Source organism: Arachis stenosperma, chromosome 3, assembly GCF_014773155.1.
Source record: "Arachis stenosperma cultivar V10309 chromosome 3, arast.V10309.gnm1.PFL2, whole genome shotgun sequence".
Lineage (NCBI taxonomy): Eukaryota > Viridiplantae > Streptophyta > Magnoliopsida > Fabales > Fabaceae > Arachis > Arachis stenosperma.
Window position 1 is genome coordinate 56886203 of NC_080379.1, and position 21242 is coordinate 56907444.

Genomic DNA, 21242 nt, shown 5'->3' on the forward strand with positions numbered 1-21242 from the left:
GGCGTTGGTTAATGCTCTGATCGAGAGATTGCGGCCCGAGACTCATATGTTCCATTTTCCAATTGGTGAGTGTGCCGTGACATTGGAGAATATGGCGATAATTCTTGGCCTTCCAACAAATGGTCTTCCAGTTACAGGGCCGACCTGAGTAGTTATGAGGCCTTAGAGGTCGAATACTTGCATCATTTTGGTGTTGCACCTAAGAGGTCAGATTGTAGAGGAAGTTTCGTAAAGTTGACCTGGTTTCGGAGATTGGAGGATCATTTAGTCTTAGATAATGATATTCAGATTCAGAGGTACGTAAAGTGCCACATAATGTTATTATTTGAGACCATTCTGTTTCGGGACAAGTCAGGGGCAGGGGTGCACTTGAAATTTCTGCTGTTGCTTCGTAACTTCGGCGAGATCATACACTTTAGTTGGGGTTCTGCATGTCTAGCGCACTTGTATAGAGCATTGTGTAGGGCTACTCGTGTCGACTGCAAGGAGATTGATGGTCCACTAACCCTTCTGCTTACCTGGGCTTAGATCTGTTTACCATTTCTTTCGCCGATTCTTGACAACCTCGAATCTTTCCAATTGCAAACAGGTAAAGTTAATCGTCATTTGCTTTGAATAAGTGTAGCACATTTTAGTTGAGATTCTTATGATAACAATTTATATAACGGATTGTTTGATGTCAGCTAGCGTAATTGAGAGCGTGATTATCATTCTCTTACTCACATTAGGAGGTTATTGGACGTTCTGCAAAAAGAACAAACACATTATATAAATTACACTTATAAATATAAATAAGTACATTATATTAACCACAATATAAATTACACATATAAATATAAATAAGTAATAACACATTATTAACCACAATATATAATAAATTATAAAATATACATAAGTAATTAATAAAAAATAAAAATAAACAAACAATTAATCGAATGCTATTTAATAAATAAAAAAATCTTACATGATCAATTGATAGTCTACAGATCACATGTTGGTCATGTTACCTAATCAATCTATAATATTAATTTATCATACATTGTATTAAAATTACATACCTGCATTCATATATTGAGGAAATTTCGGTACATGCATGGCCTCTAAATCCAGCGAGCGCATAAAAGTAGGCTCCACGAATGGATGCTGGTTTACTAGTGCATTTGCCACCTCCGCCACATCTGCTTGCATAGTGCCATCAGCTTGATCTTCGTCTACACCTGGATCAATGACCTTATAGTTACTTTCGAACTCCTCTTCGCTGTCACTATTATAATCTTCCAACTCAATATTTTGTTCTGCTTCAGATTGTTCGAATTCAATATACAACTCGATGAACGATATCTGTGAGCGAGTTTTCATGTACAGTGAAAACATATCTTGCATGCTCGCTTCAACGGTTACATATTTGGTTTGAAACTGAATGAACCCATCAAATATAAATATAGAGTACCTGTACAAAATACATGATACTCTCCTAGATATTTGAGAATCTATTTTCTCACAAATTATACCTTTTAATTCTTCAAATGACAATGTGAATGGAATAACGATATATAACAGATTTTCACACACAAATTTACTCCTTTAGCTGTTTGTAACAGAATCTGACCATGATAATAAACTTTTAACATCACTCTATCATCCATAATGATATTTCACATCAAACACTCTCAATCTTAGTAAAGTTGCTGTTGAAACAAAGAAGAAAAGTTGCTGTCGAAACAATGAAGAAGAAGAAAGAACCAAAGGGATTTCAGAAGAGAGAGTTGAGAGACGAAGAAGAAATCGAGACTTCAGCTAGTGTTGGGTATATATAAAAGCAAAAATCAAACGGTCCGACCGCATCTCAACCGGTTAAATTTTAAAAAGAACTAAAATCGGACCGTCCGAGTTTCCTTCGATTCGAATTCAAAAATTATAGCAGCTTGAAATCGGACCGTTCGATTTTAAGAAAATATGAATAAAAATTTTTTTCTGCAGGTAATCGGACTGTCCAATTTGTGTTCTCCATTCAGTTGCAAAGAAATCGGATGGTCCAATTACTTCCTTCTAACTTCGAAAAAGTTACACCATCACACCACTGTTTTAACCCCTCAAACCTCTATAACGCTGCGTTACACACACTTCATTGCCATATTAAAAATAATGAGCCACCTTTTAATTCATAAGAACTAAAATACTTTATTTAAAATTCATATATATTTATCTATGCATATCATTTTTACTAATTTGTAAAAGTACGGAGGAAGAATATGTTAACTTTTGTACAAAACTCATATTTACTTGTATGCGTATATGATGTTTAATGATTTAATTTGTACAAATTAACACGAAAGAAAAGGCATTTATTTTTGTTCAAAATTAGTATTTACTTTACCTATGTAAATGTAGTTGCCCATGCAAATAGGATTCATGTGAAATTGATTCGTTCTGAATATATGGAGTATCAAGAATGTGTTGTACACATAGCTCATCTATACGGAGATTGTAGGCACGAGACTTAATCCATTTTTTATTTATGATATTGTTAATTAATAAAATAGTTCATAATAAAGACAATTCACTTAAATAAATCATTTGGAGAAAAATATTATTCAAATACAAATTTTGAAATGACAATATCAAAATGTAATTTTTCATATTTTTATACAAATTGTTATTGGCAGCAACGATTTATAGGAGTACGTAAACCGATACTAACATCTGCGATTTATGTAAGTTGGTGTTTTGAACAAAAATCGCTATAGGCAGTAGCGATTTTGGTGGAAGCTGGCATGTGCATAAACTGCCACAAGTAGTAGCGGTTTATGTGTTGGGTGGCGTGAACGTAAACCGCTGGAGGCAGTAGTGACTTACGTTGAGAGTGTTCATAAAACCGTGGAAGGCAGCCGCGGATTCCTCATTTGGTGTGGATTTTGAATTTGGATAGAGAGAAGAAATTCTATAGAGAGGGAGGAATACTTTAAGAGAGGATTCGGAGTTTCTTAGCACTGACCTTCCGTTGGACATCCTGGCAGACAAACAGAGCTTGTTTCGACTGAATGGCGTTGCCCATATTGCCGATGCCATTGTCGACAAGGTTAGCTTTGCTTTATTTTTATGAGCATTAGAATTTATTAAATAGAATATTGTATGTAGGGTAGAGGAACTAGAATTTATAATTTAACCCTTATAGTTGAGTATTAGACTTTGGAATTTAGGATGTAGAATGTAGTAGAGGTATACATACAAAATCCCAAATATCGATAATTGGTTAAAAAACCATAACCACATCTTGAGCAATATCCAACAACAAAGTCCCTCCATACTTTCCATACAAGTGCATATGGTTAATACTGACTAGTGGTTTACAATGTCAAAAAGCCTCAATACAGGGGAAAAATGTCCAGAAAAGACTATGAAGTAAACAGTTGATTCATCAACCTGATCACCCACTCTAACTAGAGAAGTCTTCAACAGAGCAATTGTACCCTCCATGGTGGATGTCACCCCAAGGATCCCACGGGAAAACTCACCATAAGACTCCTCCCAGTCGCCATATATCTGTTGTAAAACCTGGTCAATTAATGACTAGTTAACCCATAAATTAAAATATATTCTAGAAAATGAGAAATGAGGTTTTTATGATTTAATGTGATAGAAAAAATTAAAACGATAATTTTGACACCAATTTTAAAGAAATCGGCCCAAGGTTAGGCCGAACGGGCCAAATCAGGCCAACCGGACCCATATTTGGGCCTTGGCCCAACCCAACTCAGCCCAATTAAATAAAACAACTCTCTTCTCCCCTCTTAGCACTTATTCCATGGTGAAACACATCCATGGGAGAAGGAAGGAGAAGCAAACCCTTGGTTTGATTCAAAGTGACATAACTCTTCGTTCTGAGCTCCGATTGACGACAGTTTGCGACAACGCGACCACGGCGTTGAGCTCCACAAAACCCACACAATTATTCTTGAGGTAAGTCACGTTTTCACCTCTGTTCTTCCAGCCCTTGATTTCGTATTTCTTGAGTGAAAATGTTGAAAATTGTGAGCTCCTTTATGTTATAGGATCAAAGTAACTTGAGGGGAAGGCTTGTTCTTGCCTCCTTGGTCCTTGGGTGAGGTAAGAGATCTCCAACCGTAGAAAAATTCTGAATTTGAGGTATTGGATATTGAGTCATTGTGTTTGGGTGTGATGTTGTGGCTTATGTAATATATATAAGTGTATTGGAGCTTGATTGGTGGTTTTGAAAAGCTTTGGAGTGGAGCACCAAGCTTGGAAATCTAGTGGTCATGCTTTGGGGACTTTGAAGGTTGAAATTAGAGGTGTTCCGGGTGGAACAAAAATCGGCCAAGGTATGGTTTCGGTTTCCTGTATCTAAAATGTAATGTAGTTGTGAAAACCTAGGCTAGTGACCCTAGGATAGGGATTGAATTGCTGATGTGTGGAATGGTTGAAATGGATTGCATTATTATGTATATGGTTATTGATTTTGGAGTTTTGATGAGATATTCTATGCAAGATATGTATGCCTTGGTGTATGTTTGATGGTTAGTGAAATGGAGTTGTTTTTGGTACCTTATTGGTGGTGAAATTGATGATGAAATTGTCATAAGAAATTGATAAAGTGTTTTGTATGTTGTGAAAATTTGAGATATTGAATGTTGAATGTGTGTTGAGATTGAATTATTGAGTTGTGGATTGGATTGGTAAGTTGAAATATGCTTGATGTGAATGGTTGAGTTTTGATTGGTGTAAAAGGGTGATTTATGGCACAAAAGGTATGTTATGAAGTATATTAGAACTTGGTGTGGCTTAGGTTTGGTTTTGGTTGGTTTTGAATGAGTTTAGAAGTGTATGTTTTAGAAGTTGGAAGTTTATGAGTTTTAGTAAAAATGAACTTTGGATGAACTTCAATGGATCATATCTCAAGCTATTGATTTTGTAATTTGATGCTTTTTATATCAAAAGAAAGATAATTTCACAAGCTTTAAAATGGTTCAAATTTGGTGAAAATCTAGATTTTGTGGAAGGAGATATGGTCGTTGGAAGTTTGGGCCTGAAATTTGAATTCTGCAGAATTTGTGATTTCTAGTTTGTGCAAGTTGTGTGTACGCACACGTTGGGAAAGGCGTTCTGTTGATGTCACTCGCACATCCTTTGTGTGCACTCAAAAAAGAAAATTTGCTTTCTGTGCATGCGCACAACCCTATGCGTACGCACACGACCCTGTTTCTTATAAAAACCTTATTTTCAAGTCTTTCACCTTCCCAATAAGCTTGTGATCTTCTGAGATATTTTTTCAAGCTTATAAACCCCATTTTCATCCTTTAGATCTTATATTAATGTAAAATGCCTAGTGATTGAGAGGAAGCTAAGGAAGGGAGTAACTTATGGATGAAGAAAGGGAATATTATGATGAGTTATGATTAATGATGAGGATATGAGTTGTGGAAGAAGATAGTGGGGTACTGTGTATGCCATGAGCCGAAGGGCTATGTTTGTTAGTGAATTATGGCTGGTTGTGTATTATGTCGTGTTTGTTTGTTAATGAGTTGATGATGAATGTTTTGAATTATTACAGTTGTTGAGAATTGTTAGTATTGTTGATGATTAATGATTGTTAATGAGAATGTTATTGGTGAATGAATGAGGGGAATTATCTGTTATAGTGGAGTATGTATATGCATATGATTCAATGAGATTGAGGTGACAGGTAAGAGGCGGTGGGAAATGACCACTCGCTCCGAGTATATGATTAAGAAGTGTAGAGATGTTGAGAGTATATGGAAAATGAATTAATGAGTTAGTGATTACGAAGGAATTAGAATAATAAGGAAAATGGACTTGGATTTGATTGTGATATGCCTCTGGGTAAGACGCAGTGGTGTTAACCACCTCCTCCGGGTAAGAGGCGAGAACTCCGGGTAAGATGCAGTGGTGTTACCCACTTGCTCTGGGTATGTATTAAGAAAGCATGAATCGATGAATAAATGATTGATAATAATAATGAAAGTGTGTTTCTATATTTGACTCCGGGTAAGATGCAGTGGTGTCATCCACTTGCTCTGGGTTAAAGTGAATAAGCCAGGTAAGATGCAGTGGTGTTATTCCCTTGCTTCGGAAAGGCTGCGGGTAAGACGCAAGGGCTATGTTCTGTTGCCGCTTGCTTCGAGCCAAAAATGTAACACTTCCTGGGTAAGGGGCAGGGTGAAGTTGTCCCCTGCTTCGGGTACGCGGGTAAGATGTAAGGGTTGAGGCATTGTCCCACTTGCTCCGTGTTTGGTGTTCTGTCCAATGGTTAACTACCAGGACATGTCGGGTTAGCTATGCAACCGACAGATGAGACTCATCAGCCACTAGGACAGGCATGCATCATATGCATCTATATTCTTATTTGGATTGCCTAAGTGGTTGCATAACTAAATGCTACTTGATTATCTGCTCTATTTGAATCCTATTTGTGATTTCTCTGTTTATAACACTTGTATTTGTTGCATTTAGTTCTGTTGGTGGTTGGAAGGTTTGGAGGAGTTAGAAAGGGGAGTTTTAGATAGTTCTGAAGGCATTTAGCTAGTTGCCTATCTAATTTTATGGTTTAGTTATGTTTTAAGATTTAATTATCTGTTGGATGTTCTAGGATTGCCTTCGACTTTTCCAAGACATTATATGTTAGATATGTGGGCACTGTTACCATGATGAGAGCCTCCGTTTCTCACCCATGCGGGTTTTGTGATTTTCAGATGCAGAATAGGTGGTACCTCGCTGAGGCATGCTGGAAGCTTCTCATGTTGCGAAGATCTTTATCTGTTGGATTTATTTTGGTTATTTGTATTAGCTTAGACACTTAATATCACCACCTATTATATATATGTTGTATTAATTCCTCTTAGAGGTGATTTTGAAGATTCAGGTTTTATAACTCTGTATTTTGGGTTCTCTTTTGAGTTTTCCTACATATCTATATATGTATAACTATGTGCTCGGATCGGTTTATCTTCACGAGCCGAGTCTTGAGTTTTGTTACATGTATTCTGGAATTCTTAGCATATAAATTATTATCTTGCTTACGTTATCATACACGGAGTGTTACGCTCTTCGACTTAACAATTTTTGTTTTGTCCCTTTCTTCAAAGGCTCCTAGTTATAAATATTTTTCACTATATTATATAATAAATTTTATTTTTTAGAGGTCGTATTGTCTCGCCAACTCTCTTTTACATCCTAGGTGTGAGGCTCTGTGTGGTAGGGTGTTACATTATGGTTTTAGAGCAATTCATTCCTGTAGAACCTGAGGGACGGACTGACTATGCTTATGAGCATACTCTGAGTCGTGTTTATGTGCTATTTAGGATATCGGCCTGATATACATAGCATAAAGTTCATGAGCATGCATTTAGAACTTTGAAGCATTAGACTTGCAATATTGAGACTGATCACCTTGATATCACTTGTTTGGTGGGAACAGGAACCAAATGGCGACTCGTGGACGTGATCACGGTCGAGGGAGAGATAGGGCTAGTAATACCGAACATGAAAATAATCCCACGAACTTTATGACTGCCCTAGAGAACGTGGCTGCTGCTATGCAGGATATGGTTGTGGCATTGGAGAATCAAGCCGGTAATGGGAATGGTGGTGACAGAGAGAAGGGGATAATGACCTTAGCAACCTTCCTGAAGGTAAACCCGCCCATCTTTAGAGAGACGACGGACCTCATAGAGGCAGATAACTGGTTTTAGGCGATGGAATGGGCTTTACAAGCACAACAAGTCCCTGAAAATCAACGTGTAGAATTTGCAACTTACCAGTTAACGGGTGAAGCCCAGCATTGGTGGCAGGGTACGTGACGTCTACTACAGCAAGACGACATTGCAATACCTTGGAATGCCTTTCAGTTAGAATTCTACAAAAAGTACTTTTCCAATTCGGTCAGGACTACTAAGGAGCTTGAATTGTTGCAATTGAAGCAAGGTCAAATATCTATAGCCAAATATACAAACAAGTTTGAGGAATTATGTCAATTTTCCAAGATTTGGCAGGGTGCTCCGAGAGACTATGAGAAATGGAAGTGCATCAAATATGAAGGAGGACTCCGGAGTGACATACTAAGTTCAGTGGGCCTGATGGAGATCAGAGTTTTCTCAGACTTGGTAAATAATAGTAGGGTTGCAGAACAGTGTTTAAAGAAGGCTGCTTTGGAAAGAAATGATGGCCGGGAATTTCACTGAAGGGAACATAATCAGAACCTCGCACCAAGGGGCCAAGAATTCAAGAGAAAGGGAAAACAGTTAGCGGTTGCTTCAGATGATTCAAGTTGTCAAAAATGTGGAAGGTATCACCTGAATAGGCCGTGTCATTTTGGTTCGGGCTTACGCTATAAGTGCGGTCGTCCCGGGCATATGTCCTGGAACTGTCCACAAGGGAGAACTAAGGGTGCTGGTCGGTCACCATGAGGTGGAGGTAATCACGAAACCGCTAATGTAATTTCAATTATGCTATAAAATGTTGTGACATTGTATTTATTTGTACTTAAGATAAAAGTGACAAATTAGGATCTAAGGTAATTAACTTAGAACCAATGTAAGAGTGCTATGTGAGGTAGTGACATCAAATAACAAATTCTTGAAGACAAAATAAATCAAAGTGATGCAGCGGAAGCGGGTTGTATTATATATAAGGGATCGAAAGTATTGAGGACTGTGCGGGGTTATTGTTTGAAACCCAATGACAGTGAACTATGAGGATGAGGAATGGAACAGATTCAACCTTTAGTTGTTAATCGTTTGAGAGGCGAGTGAAGATGAAACCAAATCACTATTGCGAGAAAGTTTCTGAGACAATCCTAAAAGTGTACCAGAACCTCCATCTCAAAAAGAAAGTGAGTTTGCGATAGACTTATTGCCGGAAGCCAGATCAATTTTGATTGTGCCGTAACTGAAAACACCATTATAATCGTTAGAAACAAGGATTGAGTTGAAAGGAGTATTAGAAGAAAAAACTGTCCGGCTAAGTGTTTTCCTGCGAGGAGCGCCGGTTATGCCAGTGAAGAAGGAAGAGAACAGCAGAAGGCTTTTTAGGTGAAGGGGAGTGTGCCAACGGAATCTGCGCGAATTGATCTAATCTTCTTTTAAGACTTGCATTGGAACTCTACTTGGACTCCTTCTTAAATGGCTTGAGCATCTTTCTAGTTTTACTCTTTATACACATGAATCTTGTTTCTTCCAAGATGAGCTTGAGCTTGTCTTGGTATAACCACGTAATCCTTGAATTTTGGGAACTTGATCGGAGTATAGTTTCTCTAATTTGCAAATCGATTCTTCAAAACCAATTGAGACTCCTTTGACTTGATACGCTCTACTCTTTCTACCGAAGGCTCTTGATTTGAGATTTTATCTTGAGATGCACCTTTATTCCTTTTCTTATGCATTTCATTATTTTGGTATAGCTCTGTTTGATCATATGCAAGACTTTCTTTTGATTTCTTGTAAACACCATTCATATTGCTCGTTCGTCAATTTGAACCTAACGTCTTTTGGGAAATTAACTCATCCTGAATTTTTCGTCACGTATAACTCCTAGATGAAACCATTAAAAAGATAATTCCCTATAGCAAGACTTTTGAACACAAAAAATATGCCTGTGGCACTACGCAGAATTTTGGAGCCTAAATTCTTGACAACCATATTACCTGCGGATAAGTTAACACCTTAGGATGTATCTTGGGTTGGGCACCTAGATACGACAAAGGCTTTCATACCTTGAGAGAAAGATTAATCTTGGTACCAGCACTCATGACTTTGGAACCTAATAAACCATTTGAAAACTGCTGCTGTGCAACATCGAAGGGGTTTAGATGCATGTAGAGGCAATATCATAAAGTGATGGCAAGCGCCCTCAGTAAGAAGACCCTGAGTGTTGTTAGAGAATGATTAAGGAGAAGGAAACGTTAAGTAAGGTTGTAGTCTAAAGCTGGATGTCAAGATAGCAGCTAGAGGTATTAGACTGAATCTGTTGCAAATTTCAGGGAGTTGTAAGGCCGAAAGTTCGAGAAGTGCAGTAAGAGGATAAAGAGCTACTAAGCATGTTGAAGCAAGTTGAACAAGGGAATCAAGCATATTAGGTTCTGAACTAATAGCTGGAAATGATAAGGAAATATTAAGTGAAAATCGAGTTAAGGTTCTAACTACGCAAGCTGACCTAAAAGTTATGCAGACTAACGGAGGGAGCCCAGAGAGTTTAACAGGGAAAGCTGGGTATTCTTGGGAACTACTTCGGCGACCGGTGAGAGAAGAGCGATTGGTCTAAAGGAATTTATTTTGAGGATGATGGGCCGTCTGAAGTGCTAGAACAATTTGAACCACTTCGATTAAAAGAGGATATGAAGTTTCAAGAGACCCCAATTAGAATTGATAATGTAAACATTAAGGAACTCTGAGAAAAAAAAGTCTTATTAGAGAGGTGACTTGGAAATCAAGTTAGAATGGAAGAGCATACCAGAGAACTGGAATTAGAAGTGGGGACAGACTACCCTCACCTATTTATAGGGAACTAAATTCGAATTTTGTGGGCAAAATTCCCATTTAGGTGGGTAGAATGTAAAACTTGGTTAATTAATGACTAATTAACCTATAAATTAAAATATATTCCAGAAAACGAGAAATGAAGTTTTTATGGTTTAATGTGATAGAGAAAATTAAAACGAGAATTTTGACACCAATTTTAAAGAAATCGACCCAAGGTTAGGCCGAACGGGCTAAACTGGGCCAACTAGACCCGTATTGGGCCCGTGGCCCAACCCAACTCATCCCAATTAAATAAAACAACTCTCTTCTCCCCTCTTGGCACTCATTCCACGCTGAAACACAGCCATGGGAGAAGGAAGGAGAAGCAAACCCTTGGTTTGATTCAAAGTGACATAACTCTTTGTTCCGAGCTCTGATTAACGCACCATTTGCGACCACGCAACCGCGGCGTCAAGCTCTACAAAACCCACACTATTATTCTTGAGGTAAGCTACGTTTTAACCTCTGTTCTTCCATCCCTTGATTTCAAATTTCTTGAGTAGAAATGTTGAAATTGTGAGCTTCTTTGTGTTATAGGATCAAAGTAACTTGAGGGGAAGGCTTGTTCTTGCCTTCTTGGTCCTTGGGTGAGGTAAGAGATCTCCAACCCTAGCAAAATTCTGAACTTGAGGGATTGGATATTGAGTTATTGTGTTTGGGTGTGATGTTGTGGCTTATGTAATATATATAAGTGTATTGGAGTTTGATTGGTGGTTTTGAAAACCTTAGGAGTGGAGCACCAAGCTTGGAAATCTGTTGGTGAGGCTTTGGGGACTTTGAAGGTTGAAATTAGAGGTGTTCCGGGTGAAACAAAAATCGACCAAGGTATGGTTTCGGTTTCCTGTATCTAAAATGTAATGTAGTTGTAAAAACTTAGGCTAGTGACCCTAAGATAGGGATTGAATTATTGATGTGTGGAATGGTTGAGATGGATTGCATTATTTTGTATGTGGTTATTGATTTTGGAGTTTTGATGAGATATTATATGCTAGATATGTATGCCTTGGTGTATGTTTGATGGTTAGTGAAATGGAGTTGTTATTGGTACCATGTTGGTGGTGAAATTGATGATGAAATTGTCATAAGAAATTGATGAAATGTTTTGTATGTTGTAAAAATTTGAGATATTGAATGTTGTTGAAATTTGAATGTTGAATGTGTGTTGAGATTGAATTATTGAGATGTGGATTGGATTGGGAAGTTTGAATATGCTTGATGTGAATGGTTGAGTTTTGATTGGTGTAAAATGGTGATTTGTGGCACAAAAGATATGTTATGAAATATATTGGAACTTGGTGTGGCTTAGGTTTGGTTTTGGTTGGTTTTGAATGAGTTTAGAAGTGTATGTTTTAGAAGTTGGAAGTTTATGAGTTTTGGTAAAAATGAAATTTGGATGAACTTCAACGGATCATATCTTAAGCTATTGTTTTTGGAATTTGATGCTTTTTATATCAAAAGAAAGATAATTTCACAAGCTTTAAAATGATTTAAATTTAGTTAAAATCTGAATTTTGTGGAAGGTGATATGGTCATTGGAAATCCGGGCCTGAAACTTAAATTCTGCAAATTATGCTGAATTTGTGATTTCTGGTTTGTGTGCACACGCACACCCAATGGAATTCTGGACCTATGCACACACACACTTGGGCGTACGCACACACAGGGAAGGGGCTTCGACTGGGAGCGCTAGCACGCCCTGGGCGCGCACACAGCCAATAAGGTTTTGCAAGCTATGCATGTACACAACTCTGTGTGTACGCACACGTTGGGAAAGGCGTTCTGTTGATGGCGCTCGCACGTCCTGTGCATGCACTGAACAAAGGAAATTTGCTTTCTGTGCATGCCCACAGGCACAACACTATGCGTACGCACACTTTTTGAAAATACTTCTGGGCGTGTGCACGCACACCCCTGTGCGTACGCACACGACCCTGTTTCTTATAAAAACTTTGTTTTCAAGTCTTTCACCTTCCCATAAGCTTGTGACCTTCTGAGATGCTTTTTCAAGCTTATAAACTCCATTTTCATCCTTTAGATCTTAGATTAATGTAAAATGCCTAGTGATTGAGAGGAAGCTAGGGAAAAGGGTAACTTATGGATGAAGAAAAGGAATATTATGATGAGTTATGATTAATGATGAGGATATGAGTTGTGGAAGAAGATAGTGGGATGTTGTGTATGCCATGAGGCGAAGGGCTATTTTTGTTAGTGAATTATGGCTGGTTGTGTATTATGTCATGTTTGTTTATTAATGAGTTGATGATGAATGTTGAGAATTATTACAGTTGTTGAGAATTGTTAGTATTGTTGATGATTAATGATTATTAATGAGAATGTTATTGGTGAATGAATGAGGAGAATTATCTGTTAGAGTGGAGTATGTATATGCATATGATTCAATGAGATAGAGGTGCCGGGTAAGAGGCGGTGGAAAATGACCACTCACTCCGGGTATATGATTAAGAAGTGTAGAGATGTTGAGAGTGTATGAAAAATTAATTAATGAGTTAGTGATTACAAAGGAATTGGAATAATAAGGAAAATGGACTTGAATTTGATTGTGATGTGCCTCTGGGTAACACGGAGTGGTGTTAACCACCTGCTCCGGGTAAGAGGCGAGAACTCCGGGTAAGATGCAGTGGTGTTACCCACTTGTTCCGGGTATGTATTGAAAATGAGTGAATGGATGAATAAATGAATGATAATTATAATGAAAGTGAGTTTCTGTATGTGACTCCGGGTAAGATGCAGTTGAGTCATCCACTTGCTCTGGGTAAAAGTGAATAAGTCGGGTAAGATACAGTGGTGTTATCCACTTGCTCCGGAAAGGCTGCGGGTAAAACGCAAGGGCTGTGTTCTATTGCCGCTTGCTCTGGGCCAAAAATGTAACACTGCCTGGGTAAGAGGCATGGTGAAGTTGTCACCTGCTCCAGGTACGCGGGTAAGATGCAAGGGTTGAGGCGTTGTCCCACTTGCTCCGTGTTTGGTGTTCTGTCCAATGGTTAGCTATCAGGAATCGGGTTAACTCTGCAACCGATAGATGAGACTCATCATCCACTAGGACAGGCATGCATCATATGCATCTATATGTCTTGTGATGAGCGGATAATTTATACGCTTTTTGGCATTGTTTTTAGGTAGTTTTTAGTAGGTTCTAGCTACTTTTTAGTATGTTTTTATTAGTTTTCATGAAAAATTCATATTTCTGGACTTTACTATGAGTTTGTGTATTTTTCTATGATTTCAGGTATTTTCTGGCTGAAATTGAGGGATCTGAGCAAAAATCTTATTCAGGCTGAAAAAGGACTGCTGATGCTATTGGATTCTGACCTTCCTGCACTCGAAATGAATTTTTTGGAGCTACAGAAGTCCAATTGGCACGCTCGCAATTGCGTTGGAAAGTAAACATCCAGGGCTTTCCAGAAATATATAATAGTCCATACTTTTCTCGAAGATAAACGATGTAAACTGGCGTTTAACGCCAGTTCCATGTTCCATTCTAGCGTTAAACGCCAGAAACAGGTTACAAGTTGGAGTTAAACGCCCAAAACAGGTTACAACCTGGCATTTAACTCCAGAAACAGCCCAGGCACGTGAAAAGCTCAAGTCTCAGCCCCAGCACACACCAAGTGGGCCCCGAAGTGGATTTATGCACTATCTATCTTATTTTACTCATTTTTCTGCAAACCTAGGTTACTAGTTTAGTATTTAAACAACTTTTAGAGATTTATTCTGTACCTCATGACATTTTAGATCTGAAATTTGTATCTTTGACGGCATGAGTCTCTAAACTCCATTGTTGGGGGTGAGGAGCTCTGCTGTGTCTCGATGGATTAATGCAATTATTGTCTGTGGTATTTCGAGTAGGATTTAGGGATTGGATGACTATGACGAGCTTCAAACTCACAAAGGTTGGGCGTAGTGATAGACGTAAAAGGATCAATGGATCCTATTCCAACATGAGTGAGAATCGACAGATGATTAGCCGTGCGGTGACAGCGCACCTAGATCATTTTCACTGAGAGGACGGATGGTAGCCATTGACAACGGTGATCCACCAACATACAGCTTGCCATAGGAGGAACCTTGCGTGCATGAAGAAGAAGACAGGGGGAAAGCAGAGATTCGGAAGACAAAGTATCTCCAAAACTCCAACATATTCTCCATTATTGCATAACAAGTACTATTTAATCCATGCTTTTTATTTACTATCAATTAAAACTGAGATTTATTATTATCCTGACTAAGAGTTACAAGATAACCATAGCTTGCTTCAAGCCAACAATCTCCGTGGGATTCGACCCTTACTCACGTAAGGTATTAATTGGACGACCCAGTGCACTTGCTGGTTAGTAGTATGAGTTGTGAAAAGTCTGATTTACAGTTTCGTGCACCATTTTGTTTGGATTGCCTAAGTGATTGCATAACTAAATGCTACTTGATTGTATGCTCTATTTGAATCCTATTTGTGATTTCTCTATTTGTAATACTTGTGTTTGTTGCATTTAGTTCCGTTGGTGGTTGGAAGGTTTGGAGGAGTTAGAAAGGGGAGTTTTAGATAGTTCTGAAGGCCTTTAGCTAGTTGCCTATCTAATTTTATGGTTTAGTTATGTTTTAAGCTTTAATTATCTTTTGGAAGTTCTAGAATTGCCTTCAGCTTTCCTAGGACAATATATGTTAGATATGTGGGCACTGTTATGATGCTGAGAACCTCCGGTTCTCACCCATGCGGGTTTTGTGGTTTTCAGATGCAGGACACACAGTACCTCGCTGAGGCATGCTGGAAGCTTCTCATGTTGTGAAGATCTTTATCTGTTGGATTTATTTTGGTTATTTGTATTAGCTTAGACACTTAATATCTCCACCTATTATATATATGTTGTATTAATTCCTCTTAGAGGTGATTTTGGAGATTCAGGTTTTGTAACTCTGTATTTTGGGTTCTCTTTTGAGTTTTCCTACATATCTATATATGTATAACTATGTGCTCGAATCGGTTTATCTTCGCAAGCCGAGTCTTGAGTTTTGTTACATGTATTCTGGAACTCTTAGTATATAAATTATTATCTTGCTAACGTTATCGTACACGGAGTGTTATGCTCTTCGACTTAGCTATTTTTGTTTTGTCCCTTTCTTCAAAGGCTCCTAGTTATAAATCTTTTTCACTATATTATGTAATAAATTTTTTATTTTTTAGAGGTCGTATCGCCTCGCCACCTCTGTTTTACATCCTAGGTGTGAGGCTCTGTGTGGTAGGGTGTTACATCTGTGCTACTGCTTTCTGTTTCGCCATCCAGACCTTTGTATAGCTAGGCCTGAAATCATAGGTTGCCTCTGTTGCTTCCTGCAACACCTTAATCGTAACCGACGCATCGGCTCTGACCAACGAAAAGATCCTCGCACATATGACATGATAATCAAGCTGTCTATGGTCGCTCGATATCGATATGGCTAAACACGTGTGCGGTCCGTGGTACCTCCTAACCTCCCAGGTGCTCTTCCTTTGCCATAACATGATACGAATCATCTACGTGAACCCTTTTCCAAACTCCTTGCATCTCTGATGAGCGGATAATTTGTATGCTTTTTGGCATTGTTTTTAGTATGTTTTTAGTATCTTTTAGTTAGTTTTTATTATATTTTTATTAGTTTTTAATTAAAATTCACTTTTCTGGACTTTACCATGAGTTTGTGTGTTTTTCTGTAATTTCAGGTATTTTCTGGCTGAAATTGAGGGATCTGAGCAAAAATCTGATCCAGAGACTCAAAAGGACTGCAGATGCTGTTGGATTCTGACCTCCCTGCACTCGAAGTGGATTTTCTGGAGCTACAGAAGCCCAATTGGCGCGCTCTTAACGGCGTTGGAAAGTAGACATCCTGGGCTTTCCAGCAATATGTAATAGTCCATACTTTGCCCAAGATTTGATGGCCCAAACCGGCGTTCAAAGTCACCTCAAGAAATCCCAGCGTTAAACGCTGGAACTGGCACCCAAATGGGAGTTAAACGCCCAAACTGGCACCAAAGCTGGCGTTTAACTCCAAGAAGAGTCTCTGCACGAAAAATGCTTCATTGCTCAGCCCAAGCACACACCAAGTGGGCCCAGAAGTGGATTTTTATGTCATTTACTCATTTCTGTACACCTTAGGCTACTAGTTTTCTATAAGTAGGACCTTTTACTATTGTATTGGGGAGATCGGATCTTTGGAATCTCTTTCTTGAGATCTTTTGATCACATTGGGAGGCTGGCCATTCGGCCATGCCTAGACCTTATGCTTATGTATTTTCAACGGTGGAGTTTCTACACACCATAGATTAAGGTGTGGAGCTCTGCTGTACCTCGAGTATTAATGCAATTACTATTGTTCTTCTATTCAATTCCGCTTGTTCTTTGTCCAAGATATCACTTGTTCTTCAACTTGATGAAGGTGATGATTGACGCCCATCACCATTCTCACCCATGAACAAAGTGACTGACAACCACTCTTGTTCTACAAGCATCTGAGACTTAGTGAATATCTCTTGGATTCTTTAATCGGAATCTTCGTGGTATAGACAGGACCTGATGGCAGCATTCAAGAGAATCCGGAAGGTCTAACCTTGTCTGTGGTATTCTGAGTAGGATTCAATGACTGAATGACTGTGACGTGCTTCAAACTCCTGAGGGCGGGGCGTTAGTGACAGACGCCAAAAGAATCAATGGATTCTATTCCGGTCTGATTGAGAACCGACAGATGAATTCCGCTATGCTGTGACCAGAGCATATGCAATTGTTTTCAATGAGAGGATGGGAGGTAGCCACTGACAATGGTGAAACCCTACACGAGCTTGCCATGGAAAAGAGTAAGAAGGATTGGATGAAGGCAGTAGGAAAGCAGAGAGACGGAAGGGAAGGCATCTTCATACGCTTGTCTGAAGCTCTTACACCAATGATATACATAAGTATCACTATCTTTATCTTTTATGTTATTTTCGTTCATCATCATATACATTTGAGTTTGCCTGACTAAGATTTACAAGATGACCATAGCTTGCTTCAATGCTAACAATCTCCGTGGGATCGACCCTTACTCACGTAAGGTATTACTTGGACGACCCAGTGCACTTGCTGGTTAGTTGTGCGAAGTTGTGTAATGCCATGGAATTGAACTACCAAGTTCTTGGAGTTCATGACCAGGGATTATGAGAGTTGTGAAAAAGTATTGTTCACAATTTCGCGCACCAAGTTTTTGGCGCCGTTGCCGGGGATTGTTCAAGTTTTGAGCAAGCTTTTGGTAACAAAGCCTGGGATTGTTCTAGTTTGGACAACTGACGGTTCATCTTGTTGCTTAGATTAGGTATTTATTTTTTTTCAAAATTCTTGAAGATGAATTCTAGAGTTTCATGATGATTTGTTGAAATCTGGCTGGCTGAGAAGCCATGTCTAATCTGATTGGACCGAGGTTTCAACTTATCACCACAAGAGCTTGTTGATTTTCATCAATTTTGCTTTTGGAGCAGTGATCTGCTAAGGCTTGGCTGACCTTTGGTCATGTCTAGTGTTTTGGACCGAAGCTTTCTTTGAAAGCTTGGCTGGCTGTGAAGCCATGTCTAATTCCTGGACTGGAGTCTTAGACTAGCATTGCACTGATTCCTGGAATTCTCATTAAGAATTTTGATATCTTTTTCCACTTAATTTTCGAAAAATACAAAAAAATTACAAAATCATAAAAACCAAAAATATTTGATGTTTCTTGCTTAAGTCTAGTGTCTCATCTTAAGTTTGGTGTCAATTGCATGCATTCATTCATGTGTCTTATGGATCCTCAAGTAATTCTTGATGATTTTTGTGTTCTAATCTCTAAATTCTCTTGACTTGAGTGTTTTGTGTGTCTCATATGCATTCTCATCTAGTTAGTGTCAGTAGTATACAAACTGCTAAGTTTGGTGTCTTGCATGCATTGTTATTTGATTCTTATTGCATTTTGATTATTAAAAATCCAAAAATATTTTTTATTTAAGTCTTTTCAAGTCAATGATACCAAGAATTGAAGATTCAGAACATACTGCAGAGGAATTATACAGAAAAAGCTGAGCATTCAAAAATGCCCAGTGAAGAAGACAGACTGGCGTTTAAACGCCAGCCAGGGTACCTGGTTGGGCGTTTAACGCCCAAAAAGGGTGCATTTTGGGCGTTAAACGCCAGAATGTATACCATTCTGGGCGTTTAACGCCAGGATGGTACTAGGGGGAGAATTTTGTTTTCAAATCAATTTTTTTTTCAAGTTTTCAAAGTTTTTCAAAATCAAATCTTTTTCAAATCATATCTTTTCAATCAAATGTTTTCAAAATCAATTTCTTTCCTTTTTCAAAGATACTTACCAACAATTAATGATTTGATTGAACATTTTTTGCCTTTTTTTGTTAAGGAAGGTTTTATGTTTGAATCATATCTTTTCTTGTTAGGCAAGTCATTAATTTTAAAATCATATCTTTTCAAATTGTTTTCAAAACATATCTTTTAAAATTGTTTTCAAATCATATCTTTTCAATTACATCTTTTAAAACCAATCATATCTTCTTAACCACATCTTTTTCAAAATAAGTTTTCAATCAAATCCTTTTGACTTCTAATTTCAAAATCTTTTTCAAAAATCACTTGATTTCTTTTCCACTTTCAATTTTCGAAAATTATCAACATCTTTCTAATTGAATTTTCGAAAATTCTCTTCCCTCCTTCTCACATCCTTCTATTTATGGAGTACCACTCCTTCTCAATGCACAATTCGAACCTTATCTAATTAAAGTTCGAATTCTTCTTCTCCTTCTTCTTTCTATTTCTCTTTTCCTCTGACACTTCAAGGAATCTCTATACTGTGACATAGAGGATTCCACATTTTCTTTTTCTCTTCTCTTTCATATGAGCAGGAGCAGAGACAAAGGCATTCTTGTTGAAGCTGACCCTGAACCCGAAAGGACCCTGAAGAGAAAGCTAAGAGAAGCCAAAGCACAACTCTCTTTAGAGGACCTGACCGAATTCTTCAAAGAAGAAGAACACATGGCAGCCGAAAACAACAACAATGCCAACAATGCAAGGAAGGTGCTGGGTGACTTTACTGCACCTACTCCTGATTTCTATGGGAGAAGCATCTCTATCCCTGCCATTGGAGCAAACAACTTTGAGCTTAAGCCTCAATTAGTTTCTCTAATGCAACAGAATTGCAAGTTCCATGGACTTCCAATGGAAGATCCTCATCAGTTCTTAGCTGAATTCTTGCAAATCTGTGACACAGTCAAGACTAATGGGGTAGACCCTGAGGTCTATAGACTGATGCTATTCCCTTTTGCTGTAAGAGACAGAGCTAGAATATGGTTGGACTCTCAACCTAAAGAAATCCTGGACTCTTGGGAAAAGCTAGTCAATGCCTTCTTGGCAAAGTTCTTTCCACCACAAAGATGGAGTAAGCTTAGAGTGGAAGTCCAAACCTTCAGACAGAAGGATGGAGAATCCCTCTATGAAGCTTGGGAAAGATACAAACAATTAATCAGAAAGTGTCCCTCAGACATGCTTTCTGAATGGAGCATCATAGGTATTTTCTATGATGGTCTCTCTGAACTATCCAAGATGTCTCTGGATAGCTCTGCTGGAGGATCTCTTCATCTGAAGAAGACGCCTGCAGAGGCCCAAGAGCTAATTGAAATGGTTGCAAATAACCAATTCATGTACACTTCTGAAAGGAATCCTGTGAACAATGGGACTAGTCAGAAGAAAGGAGTTCTTGAGATTGACACTCTGAATGCCATACTGGCTCAGAACAAGATATTGACTCAACAAGTCAATTTGATTTCTCAAAGTCTGTCTGGAATGCAAAATGCACCTGGCAGTACTAAGGAAGCTTCATCTGAGGAAGAAGCTTATGATCCTGAGAACCCTTCAATGGAAGAGGTGAATTACCTAGGAGAACCCTATGGAAACACCTATAATTCTTCATGGAGAAATCACCCAAATCTCTCATGGAAGAATCAAGAGAGACCTCAACAAGGTTTCAATAATAATAATGGTGGAAGAAACAGGTTTAGCAATGGCAAGCCTTTCCCATCATCTTCTCAGCAACAGACAGAGAGTTCTAAGCAGAATACCTCTGACTTAGCAACAATGGTCTCTGATCTAATAAAGACCACTCAAAGTTTCATGAATGAAACAAGGTCCTCCATTAGAAATTTGGAAGGACAAGTGGGTCAGCTGAGTAAGAAAGTTACTGAACTCCCTCCTAGTACTCTCCCAAGTAATACAGAAGAAAATCCAAAAGGAGAGTGCAAAGCCATAACCATGGCCGAATATGGAGAGGAAAGAGAGGAGGTGGACGCCACTGAGGAAGACCTCAATGGGCGTGCACCAATCTCCTCTGAGTCCCTCAATGAGGAACCATGGGAATCTGAGGCTCAAGATGAGACCATAGAGATTCCATTGGACTTACTTCTGCCATTCATGAGCTCTGATGAGTATTCCTCCTCTGAAGAGGATGAGTATGTCACTGAAGAGCAAGTTGCTAAATACCTTGGGGCAATCATGAAGCTGAATGACAAGTTGTTTGGAAATGAGACTTGGGAGGATGAACCCCCTTTGCTCACCAAAGAACTGGATGACTTGTCTAGGCAGAAATTACCTCAAAAGAGGCAGGATCCTGGGAAGTTTTCTATACCTTGTACCATAG

General features: G+C 38.6%; 1 non-coding gene across 1 annotated transcript; it reads right to left on the reverse strand.

Annotated features, from left to right (window-relative positions):
* Nucleotides 1-19990: 19990 nt before the first annotated feature.
* Nucleotides 19991-20098, reverse strand: LOC130972208 (small nucleolar RNA R71). The gene has a single exon (XR_009083401.1). It is a non-coding gene; the product is annotated as a small nucleolar RNA R71 (small nucleolar RNA).
* Between the last annotated feature and the right edge of the window lie 1144 nt (nt 20099-21242).